At 31.7% G+C, this 12034-nt stretch overlaps 1 non-coding gene across 1 annotated transcript; it reads right to left on the reverse strand.

The window, feature by feature from the left end:
• Window positions 1-6470: 6470 nt before the first annotated feature.
• Window positions 6471-6582, reverse strand: LOC128034309 (small nucleolar RNA R71). Its single transcript, XR_008190438.1, has one exon. It is a non-coding gene; the product is annotated as a small nucleolar RNA R71 (small nucleolar RNA).
• Window positions 6583-12034: the final 5452 nt, after the last annotated feature.

Raw genomic sequence — 12034 nt, forward strand, 5'->3', positions numbered from 1 at the left:
GACTTTCTTGCATATTTTATTAGTCCGAGAACCTGCTAAACCGTAGCTCTGATTCCACTAAAATGTAACACCCCTTACCCGTGTTCCTTGCCGGAACAGAGTATGAGGTATTACTTGAACTCAAACACTTGTAATTGTTCTAATTGCGATACATTGTCACTAAATTTTTTTTATAAATTTCGGCAACATTTCTGCTTATTTTTACATAAAACCTCCTGCAAATTTTCAAAACACAATTTCAAACGATTTCAATATTTCAACCAAATACAGTTATATGTTCAGACACAATTTATCCAATAATAAACACCAACATTTTAAACCGAACAATTTTTTATATACATATTTATACTACATTACATTAAGTCATCTATACATGCCATGTTTCAAAAGTGTTGGTTGCAAAATACCCAAAAGATGATGATAGTGTGGATGATGTTCTGACTTCATCCAATTTCCGAGATGATTGATGTCACTATAATCAAGGGGAAATAAAGAAGAGTAAGCATATAGATTAGTAAGTAAACATGTGACAAATAAATAAATTTCTCACATGATTACATGGTAACATAATTTTAATCACACATAAATTTCATTGTTTGTTCAACTTCGAGCAAGCCATTTTTCTGTATCATGGTCACTAATTTATTTTTATCTGGAGCTACAAGGCTCCAAATTAAGTTTCGTAAATTTTTCCTGAAACTAGAATCATATACCTTCCTATCATAAATTTTTAGAATTTTTAGTTTATCAAATTAGTATAGTTTATTCTCTAAATATTCTCTTGTTTCACTGTTCGATAGTTCTGACCTCTCCTTACTAAAATTTACTTAACTCTTTGTAAAAAATTCAAACAATGTTCTTGTTTGCTTCTCTTGAAAATAGACTCATTAAGGAATTCAAGCATGTAAATTTCAAGCCATATTTATTTTTTACATTTTTGGTGATTTTCCAAAGTTGGAAAAGGGGATTTCAAAATCAATTCAACCCTGTCTTATTAAAATTCAAATATCCCAAAATATATAACTCTTTTGCTTTCCCTATTTCTTTCATGTGAAAATAGACTCATTCAGATTCAATTGAATATATTATTAAATCTCTAATTCAATTTCCACCATTTATGGTGATTTTTTGAAATTTCCCAACTGTTGTTGTTCAAAACTATATTATATCTAAATTTACTCTTTTGTAGTTGTGATATTTCCTTCCATCTTACACTTAGGTTGATTAAGTACCAAACCCAATATTTCTCACATAATATTGTCCATTATATATATATACACCTTTCCAATTTCCCTGTTGAACACTCGAAATGTTATCCGTTACTCGATGGATTCAGCACTTAGCAACCACCAGTGATTCGGGGAATCAACAATTAGCAACCCCTTTCACATTCAAAGATACGGTAGAATCAGAACTTAGCAACCACCAATGATTCGGCGAATCAACACTTAGCAACGCCTTTCACATTCAAGATACGGTGGAATCAGCACTAAGCAGCCACCAATGATTCGGGAAATCAGCACTTAGCAAACCCTTTCACATTCAAGTTGCGGTGGAATCAGCACTTAGCAACCACCAATGATTCAGGGAATCAGCACTTAGCAACCCCTTGGGGGAATCAGCAATTAGAAACCCCCTTTATATTCAATGTATTCTGGCTTATTCCGAGTGTTCAACCGAAAACCTTGTTTTTCAACACTTTACCACCTTTTCCAACTTAACCACATTTTTTTAGGATCTATACCAAGTATTTATTCTATGTTCAATTAAATCTCAACATATATCAAATAATATCAAAATAATGCATTAATTCACATGTTTACTTACCTCGATGCAAAATATTGTAATTTTGCAATTTACTCCACGATCTTCTCTTTTCCCCGATTGACGTTGTCTCCTCGTCTTTCTTGATCTATAATAGAAAATTTAGCTTATTTAATATTCACATTTATTAAAACAATCCTCGACTCAACTTTTTACAAAATTACGATTTTGTCCCTAAACGTTTTCATATTTACACTTTTGTCCCCAAGCTTGAAAATTAAATTTCATTCCTTATTCTTATGTTTTGGAACATGCTGAACACTTTTCCCTTCTATGGAAACATCAAATTCTCACTCTAACACATACTTTTGAACATTAATTATTTTTACCGATTATGTCAATTTACCCATTTTCGCTTAAAATCGCTTAGCAAAAGTTGTTTAACATAATTTCTAGCTTCATATTCTACCATAAAACAACAAAATAAACACATTTCACCTATGAGTATTTTTCGAAATATGAACCCTAACATGAATTAATGGTAGAAAAAGCTAAACCGAGTTACAAGGATTTCAAAAATGCGAAGAACATTAAAAACGGGGCTAGGATGCACTTACTATGAGCTTGAGAAAGTGAAGAAACCCTAGCTATGGTGTCTTCCAAAATTTGGCAGCAACTATGGAGAAGATGAGCATATTTTGCCATCTTTTTCCCAATTAATTCTATTTATTAACCAAATGACTAAAATGCCCTGACTTTTAAAAAATCTATTTCACTAATTCTATGCCCATTTTTGTCCATCAATTAACTAATGGTCTAATTACAACATAAGGACCTCCAATTTAGAATTTCATAACAATTAGACACTTTAACATGTAGAACTCAACTTTTGCACTTTTTACAATTTAGTTCTTTTGACTAAATTGAGTGCCCAAATGTCGAAATTTTCGAACAAAAATTTTATGAAATTTTTCCGTGAAATTGTAGACCATAAAAATATAATGATAATAATATTTTCCCTCGTCGCATTTGTGGTCCCGAAACCACTGTACCGACTAGGCCCAGGATCGGGATGTTAAACATATCATTTGTACTATCTTAACTTATTCAACAATTCATGTAAGTGTTAAGTTCTAAACTGTACAAACTTACCTGGACTGAATTATAGTAGTTGCACAAGTTTAGGGATTATTCTGCTAGTTTTCCTTTTTCACAAGTATCTACAAGATCTTGATCTAAAATATGAAATTTCTGAATTATCAGCTTACATTTTACAATTCAATCCACTTTACAAATAATACCCTTTTATTTTTCTAATTTACACAATTATCCCAAACTTTTATAATTTTTACAATTTAGTCCCTTAACAAAAATTCATCAAATTAACTAAATTTCTCAATTCAATATTCCATCCAAATATACTAGGACCTTAAACAGTCCCTAATGAACATTAAATTCACTATCAAACCCTAAAATTTTGACATTATCACAATTTAATCCCAAAATCAAAATCTAAGAAAAATCACTTTACAAAATCATCAAACAACACAATCAAAGCTCCAAATACATGGCTATAATAAAAAAAACATTCAATATTCATCAATGGAAACTTCTAAAATTTTTAACAAATTCAAAAACGAAGGTACAGGCTAGCTGGACCTCGTTGCAACGATCTCAAAAACACAAAGATTACAAGAAAACGGGTCAATTTCCATACCATGCAAGGAAAAATTATGATAAAATCTTCCTAGGTCATCAATGGTGAGTTTCAGCCAAGAAAAAGAGAAAAATGAAGAATTTTGCCTTTTGATTCAATTTGTTTTATTTAATTTTAACTTATTTACCATTTTGCCATTAAATGTTTAATATTTTAATATTTTCTTTTGTTTAGCCGTCCAACTAGGTTATGTAAGGCTAATTTACCAGTTAAGTCCTTCTTCATTTAACTTTCAGGCTATTTGATCAACTAAATGCAATAATTAACAAGTTTTGCACCTTTTTCAATTTAGTCATTTTTATTAATTAACTATCTAAAAGTTAATATTTCTAAACCAAAATTTAATACGGCTCTAATGGCTCTATAAATATTCTAAGAATAATATTTACGACTTGATACGATTAAAATTTATGGTCTCGAACCACTATTCCGTCACCACTGAAAATCAAGTTGTTACATACTACTTTAGTCCTTTAATTAATTTTAATCTATAATTCAACTTTGCCCTTTCACTATTTAGTCCTTGAACCTTAACAAATCCTAATTTCATGTAAATTACTTGTCCAAAATTTAATTAACTACTTAACTAGTTTCGTAAATGTTTAATGAAAATATTTACGGGTTCCTTTTGCAAATTTGGAGTCTCGAATCTCACTTTCCGTCACCCTTAACTATCTGGTTGTGACAGTTTCATGCCTTTATACCTAGCTAATTGCTTTTACTTAGGTACATTTAGTTTCATTTTAAGACATTCCATCTATATTTTCATCATTTCATTAGGAGCTTGGACTGTGTTTAAATATTAGGTACTTTTAATTGCTTGTTGTTGGGTCGTGTTTGGTGGTTTGGTAGGTGCAGGTTGAGGAACAAGAAATAAAAGAGTGAAGGTTTGTCGGGGTAAAGAGTTGGACCTTTTGTCAAGACAGATGCTGTGGCAATACCGAAAGACCAAGTCAACACTCAACGCATACCGATTTCAGCCCAACTGTACTTGTACCAGAAAAATCTGCTTAAAAAAGAGGAGAAGTTAATCTTAGGTTGTTAGTTTTTATACTAGAAAAAAGAATTTTAAAAAAAGGAAAAGATAATCTTGGGTTGTTGAAAAAAGAATTTAAAAACAGAAGAAGATAAACATGGGTTGTTTGATTTACCCTAGGGAAAAAGCTATAAAAATTCAAAGGAGGAAACCCCAAACAATGAAAAAATAAGGAGATCCATAGGCGAAACTAGAGGGTAGCAGTTGAGTAGAGACAGAAAAAGGAAGACAAAGGCAGTCCCTTTTAGCCACCGCAGGACACTGTGCCACTGGAGTGTGAACCGGACACGTGAAAACTATCTTCCTGTTTTTCTTCTATTATTTCTTAACTATTTCTCCGTGAATTGATTTGATGAAAACGATGTTGAATGATATTTTAGTTTTGAGTTTTATTTTCCAACCCATGAGCTAAATCTCATCGGGTTGGGATTACATGATGAAACTTTTATTTTCTTTAATGGTTGAAGCATACATCCGAATCAATTTATTGTTTCATTCAATTGTTTTATTTCTAAGTTGTATGTGTGCAATCCCTAGACATAGATCACTATTCAACATACCTATAAACTATGTCTAATTCTGAAAAGGTTGGATTAGTTGAATCGATATTAAATGATATGAGCAAGTACTCGACCGATACTTGCAATAGACTCTAGACATAGATCAGCGTTCATATAGAAGGAAAATAATTTAGGTACCATATTAAGGACTATAGACACAGGCAAGGTAACTTGAGGCTTTTTTGCTCTCGAAAGAAGCAAGCAAATCGTTTTAAAACTCTTCTGAGTAGTAAACTGAGTATGATTTTGCTAAGACATTATTGGCAGTAAGGGTAGATTCTTAGTAATCCCGACCTTCCAAATCAACATCGTATATCCTTTATTCTCTGCCATAGTGTCTTTGCCATATCATTATTAGTTATTTATTTGTTCATTTACACAATATTCCCATAGTAATTCTCATAATTTCCATTACATTTCTACTCTTGTTTTGCCATAGCATTTCACAGTATTCATTAATTCCACATATTGCATACATCATTATTCCTTTAATTGTCGTTGCATACTTACCATAGTTTTAGCATAGCATTAATTGTATTTTATTATAATAACTTGACCACTTTTGTACCTCAATTTGATCCCTGTGAGAACGACACTCACTCATCATTTTAGTATTTGATTCGACGTGTATACTTGCAAAAATCGCATATCATTTCACATGCGACAAGTTTTTGGCACTGTTGTTGGGGATCTGCAATTTGGTGAAAATTTTGTTTTGTTATTTTACTTACTTACATTAGTTTTATTTAACTTAGTTATATTTAATTTCTACAGGTTTGCCATCAGTGTATGAGAAGAGACCTTCCTACTAACATGGAATATCCTGGCCCAGCGATCGAAAGAACTTTATGAAGAAGGCGAAAAGAATTGCGAAAAATGGCTAAGAACGGGAATGATCCTAGCCTCAATGATAATTCGAATGGTCAAGATGCTAATCCTCTTTTTTGTAGGGTGATACTTGGTATGAATGATAGTTTGAATGGTCGGGGCGCTAATTCTCATGTTTGTGGGGTGATAAATGACCAAGATATACCAATCTGAGAGCATGTTGTGCCAATTTTGGATGACTTGGATCCAGGGATGTTAGACCAAAAATACAAGCTCAACAGTTTGAACTGAAACCGATAATGTTTCAGATATTGCAAACAGTAGGAAAATTTAGTGGATTACCTACTGAAGATCCAAGATTGCATTTAAGACTTTTTCTAGAGCTTTATGACGCGTTTAGACAACAAGGTGTTCCTGAAGATGCTCTGCCACTTAAATTGTTTGCATTTTTTTAAGAGATAGTGTGAGAGCATGGCTGAATGCTTTGGTGTCGGGAACAGTGGCATCATGGAATGATCTTTGTTAAAGGTTTTTGCTACAGTATAATCCCCCAAATATGAATGTCAAACTTAGAAATGACATCACATCACATCTTTTCGGCAAATGAAAGACAAAACTCTATATGAAGCTTGGGAACGATTTAAGGAGTTAATTCAGAAATGTCCGATGCATGGATTCTAGCACTGGACTCAAATAGAGATGTTTTATAATGGTTTGAATGCGCATACGAGGATGGTAGTTGATGCGCCTGCCAATGGTACTCTGCTAGATAAAACGTATAATGAAGTATATGAGATTTTGGAAAAAATTGCTGACAATGATTATCAATATCTGACAACGAGAGTTGGTGCGGGTAAAAGAGCTACTAGAAGTTAATGTAATCACTTCATTGATAGTTTAGGTATCTTCTCCAGCTAACATAATTAAAACAATGAAAAATTCAACTGTAGCCCATGAGATGAAATCAACCGAGTTTTGATGTGTTTATTGCGGTGAAAATCATGTGTTTCACGAATGCTTATCAAACCCAGTGTTAGTGTACTGCATGGGTAATTTTAACTAGAATAATAACCCCTATTCCAACACCTACAATCCAAGGTGGAAGCAGCATCTGAATTTTAGTTGGAGTAATCAAGGTGTGGGGAATTTTAACAATGCTGCAAGACAGAATACCAACAATGTACCACCTGGTTACGTTCAACCTATGCCGAGGCAAAATGTTCGACATATTGTATACATCATTATCATTTAATTTTCGCTGGATACTTACCATAGCTTTACAATAGCATTAATTGCATTTTATTATAATAATTTGACCACTTTTGTGCCTCAATCCTATCTTTGTGGGAACGATACTCACTCATCACTTTATTACTTGATTCAACATGTATACTTGCACAAATCGCATATAATTTCACACGTGACAGTAGGTCTCTGGTGAGCCTATGAACCTAACTCCTACATGTTATTTTATGTTGATTATGTGATGGTTGATGTTCCCATGAACCAACATGTATTCTTGTAGAGTGATGTAAAAATGTGTACGTGTGTTTTCTGAGAAGTATCTGTAAGTACGTAAATAAAGTGAACAATGTGCGGTATGGTATGACGATGTGTGATATACTTGTATGGGGAATTATGTGTTAGAAAGTATGATTCTGTTATAAATATGAGTGAGACTTACATAAGTGTTTCTGTTGTGATGAGTTGGCTCATGGGGTCTGGTTAAGTATGATAAGTTGTGTTGTAGATGTGAGTATGGTCATTGTATAATACCTTTCTATTATATGATCCCAGTATTAACAAATCTTTGTCATATGAAAATGTGGAAAAAAGTTTTATTTGTGATGCCTCCGATAAGGCAATTTCATTACAAACCAGACTGACAGATCATGACCTGACTTTGCGGACGAATATGATATGTGTAAGACCATGTGGGCGAGACCTCATGGCATCATTTAATAATACAGGAAGATGTCGAGATGATGTAAGACCATGTGAGTGAGGCTCCACGGCATCCATTGTGTTCGTCCGCCAGGATAATAAACATGAAGGCTAACATGGCAAAGATATAGCTCGTTGGGACCTTAAACACGAGGTCCTTCAAGATTGTAAACTAGCACATAAAGTGCATACTGGCACACGAAGTGCATCCTAGCACACGAAGTGTATACTGACACACGAAGTGCATCCTGGCACATGAGGTGTATCCGAGCGCATAAGTGCATAATTCCATACACAAACCAACCCTATAGCATGCCAAATATATTTGACATAACCCAAACAGCTAATAGGGTACCAACTAGGGGTGAGCAAAATTCAATTCGATTTGAAAAAATTGAATTTTTTTTTGAATTTCGAGTTAATTGAATCGAATTATTCGAGTCAACTCGAATAACTCGTTTGAGTTTCAAATTCAAGTCGAGTTGAATTTCACAATTCGAATAACTCGAATAATTTGAATAACAAATTGATGTAAATACCTTTTGGTCCTTGTTAACTTTGAAAATAAGCAAATTGGTCTCTCTCAACAAATATTACCAAAAAATTTAAAACAATTTTCAAAATGAAAATAAATTTTAAAATTCAAAATATTTATAAAAATTTCAAATTTTATATTTTTAAAATTTTAAAAATTCAAAAAAGTTAGAAAAGTTAAAATTTTAAAATTTTCTAAAATAATAATTTTGGAACCTAATTAATTATTCAAATTTATTATACAAGATCTTAATTTTTATTTCTTTGAAAAATATTCAAATATATATGGTTTTAAATTTATGTGCTCTAACATGAAATTAGTTATATTGTAACAATATTTTTATTTGACGTGTTTATTTTTTTAATTTAACTCGAATAATTTTACTCGATTTGACTCGACTCGAATTTCATTTCACTCGACTTGATTCAAAAAAAATTCAAATTGAGTTAGGATGATAAAATAGGACTCGTAAACTTGATTAACTCAAAATTTTCACTTGATTCGACTTGATTCGATCAAACGTTCACCCCTAGTACCAACCATTCAATCAATTTTTTACAATTCAATACATATAATATTCTCAATCACAATCATAGTCCAATTCACTATCAAACTCATACATTTCATATTATATAACATATCTCATTTTAATTTCCATATAATATAATGTAATTCATGTATTTCAAGCCATTTTCCATTTTATTCATTTTAGTATTCTATATCGATATTTTATATCAAACCAAATCAAAACCAGTCACAACATCACCATGTATTTACCTTGACATATAACAATCTAATTAACATATATAGGAAATCAATTAATTTATCTCGAATCATAAAAGTACAAATTGTGGTCTCACGTCACTCATTGACAACTCTCACTTTTTCTTTCCCTCTTGAAGGTTCTGCGTTGATGGTAACTACGAATAGTCAGCAAACATATCACACAATCAATTATCAACCAATTCATAACCACTTATTAATTTATGCATATTTTTCAAATTATTCAATTTAGTCTCTAAAACTAGGACAAACATAACTTTCAATCTAGAGTTTCAGATTAAAATTCGATTTAACATATATTCATTAAGGACCCTTTACTTTCTATTTCTACCAAAATTTCATGATAGATTTTCATTTTATTCAATTTGGTCCCTAATGGACAAAACTAACAATTAAACTTTGCAATTTAGTCATTTTCTTAATCTAAGCTTAATTTCTAAAATTTCGCACCTAAATCATTCAATTCTCAACAATGAAAACTTTCAAAAACTTTAACAGTTTCACAATTTGGTACTTGGGCTAGCTAAATCAAGCTCCCATGACCTTGAATTTATAAAAGTTTTAAAAAATGGCTAGGGACTTGAAATTAAAGGCTGAATATGAAATTAGGTTGAAAGCTTTCTCTTTTCTTCTCAAATGGTGGACGGTGGTTCTTGGGAAGAAGATGATGACTTTTTCATCTTTTTCCCATTAAATTAACTTATATACTTTAATTAATTTTAGCTAATTTACTTAATCATAATTAATTAAAATTTAATCCTTGATTAACTTAGGTTATTGATAACTAATATCACATCCCACTATCATCCATTTAAAATAGGTCTATTATCCATTTTAGTCTTTTGGTTAATTGTTATTTAAGTTCCCTAGCCTTTTTCTAATTAAAAATCTATAGCGATTAAACTTTTACAATTTAGTTTGTAACATCCCAAAAATCGGGGGTTAGTAGAATCAGGCTTTGGAATCGAGAGAGAGTGGTCATGCCTTAATTTTTAAGATTATCTATGCATTTTTAGGAAATAAATGAGGTATTGGCTTGTTGGTTAAGTGTTCCCTTGAACCCTAATTATAAATATAACTTTTTATTTTATTTTTCAGCCTTTAATTAAAATTTTACCTACCCAAGTCGTTCACCCTCTTCCTCTCCTCTTTTCTCTTCAATTTTATTTCTTTCTCCCATTGTTGTTGTCATCTACACCTAGTTTTACCATCTCTTTCTTATTTTTATTTTTGCCACAAGATTTGTTAACATATTCTCCACCATATTTCTTTTATTTTTTCCTCATTAAAATCTGCCCCAAATATGAAATCTGGTACTCCAAGATCAATCTCGAACATTGCCAAGAAAGTGTCATTGCCGTTTCTCTCAACTAGCTTAGGTAAGGTCTCTTCTCTCTTCAATTTCTTAATTAATCTTGTCCATTAAAAACCTAAATTTCTAGATCTGGAATTTAATGGATCTTAAATGATTTGAAAGGTATTTTTCCAGATTTTAATGAAATCTTAAATTGTTTTAAAATTCATCCCCAATTTTGGCCATCGTGAATGGTGGTACGTGCACCTATGGGCAAGAAAAGGGGTTATTTTGTTCTTGGTTCTTGCCTATATTTTTCCAGAATTAATTTGAGTTCTTGAACCCTCCTAATCAGCTTTTAAACCCATTTAAATTAGGGAAAAATTTTCTTGATAGATTGACCATTCGGATCCCACAAATCGTGAAGCGTAAGTGTAATTAAGGATAACTAGTTTATTATTTCAACATAGTTCTTGGGTAAAGGTTATGATTTGATTAAATGAAGGAATTTAATAATTAATTAGCTACTGATTTTCATGTATATTATTGAATTAGGTGCTGAACCAAACGCCCCAAACCATCCGTAAAGGCGAAGAACGATTGTATGTACGGTGCACATCGATACAGTGTAAGGAATCTAACTAGTTTAGATTCATAAAATAGTTATAATTTCAACGATTGGTTTGAACTCATAAGTGGGTGTTTAAGGGTTGGTTTAATGGTAAATTTATTGAATTCATACTGAATTTTGGTTTAGGTTCGTTTAAGAAATTATTAAGGAAAATTGGAAGATTCGCTAATGTGCTACGAGGAAGCAAAATATAAGGTGTGTGTCCTAAAATCATAAAATTTTTTGAAAATGTTAAACATCATGTTATATATGATAAATTAGCTTGCTGATTAGATTGTCATAATAGAAAAATTATTGATTTTGTGAGTGGCCGAACTAGGTATGTTTCGAGCCTTAAAAGGTTGACATGTTGGCAAAATTGCCAGTTTGATAGCATGGATGTTTGATTGAGTTTGTAATTGCATATTTGAGTTATGAGATATGAGAATGTTTGACTGAATGATATAATGTGTTGAGAGATTAAGCTTATGTATGATTTAAACGCATAAGTTTAAATATCATATATAACATGATTTAAACATATAAAATGTTAAATATCATGTTATATATGATAAAAAATGTTAAATATCATGTTATATATGATAAAAAGTTAAACAATTTTTGATTGAAAAGGGTGTTATTTATGCACAATTAAAATCCGTAAAGTATGTGAAATTGAACGATATTGATGGATACCAACACAATGGTAATTTGAAATATTGTAACACTGTTTCCATTTACTGAAAGTATGTGATTATTGAGGACATGCTGAGCATGTCAAATGAATGTGAAAAGTATTGAGATATGATTATATATGAGATTGTGTGACATATTGCATATGCATTGGGTGGGATTTTGTGGTTGACGGAGGAGTTCCAAGGAGTACTAACGGTATATTAAGTCTGCATTATTCGTAGTCAGTACACTGCACTTGGAGTACCGAGGGGATTGGCGATTTTATTG

The sequence above is a fragment of the Gossypium raimondii genome, chromosome 10 (assembly GCF_025698545.1).
Source record: "Gossypium raimondii isolate GPD5lz chromosome 10, ASM2569854v1, whole genome shotgun sequence".
Taxonomy (NCBI): domain Eukaryota; kingdom Viridiplantae; phylum Streptophyta; class Magnoliopsida; order Malvales; family Malvaceae; genus Gossypium; species Gossypium raimondii.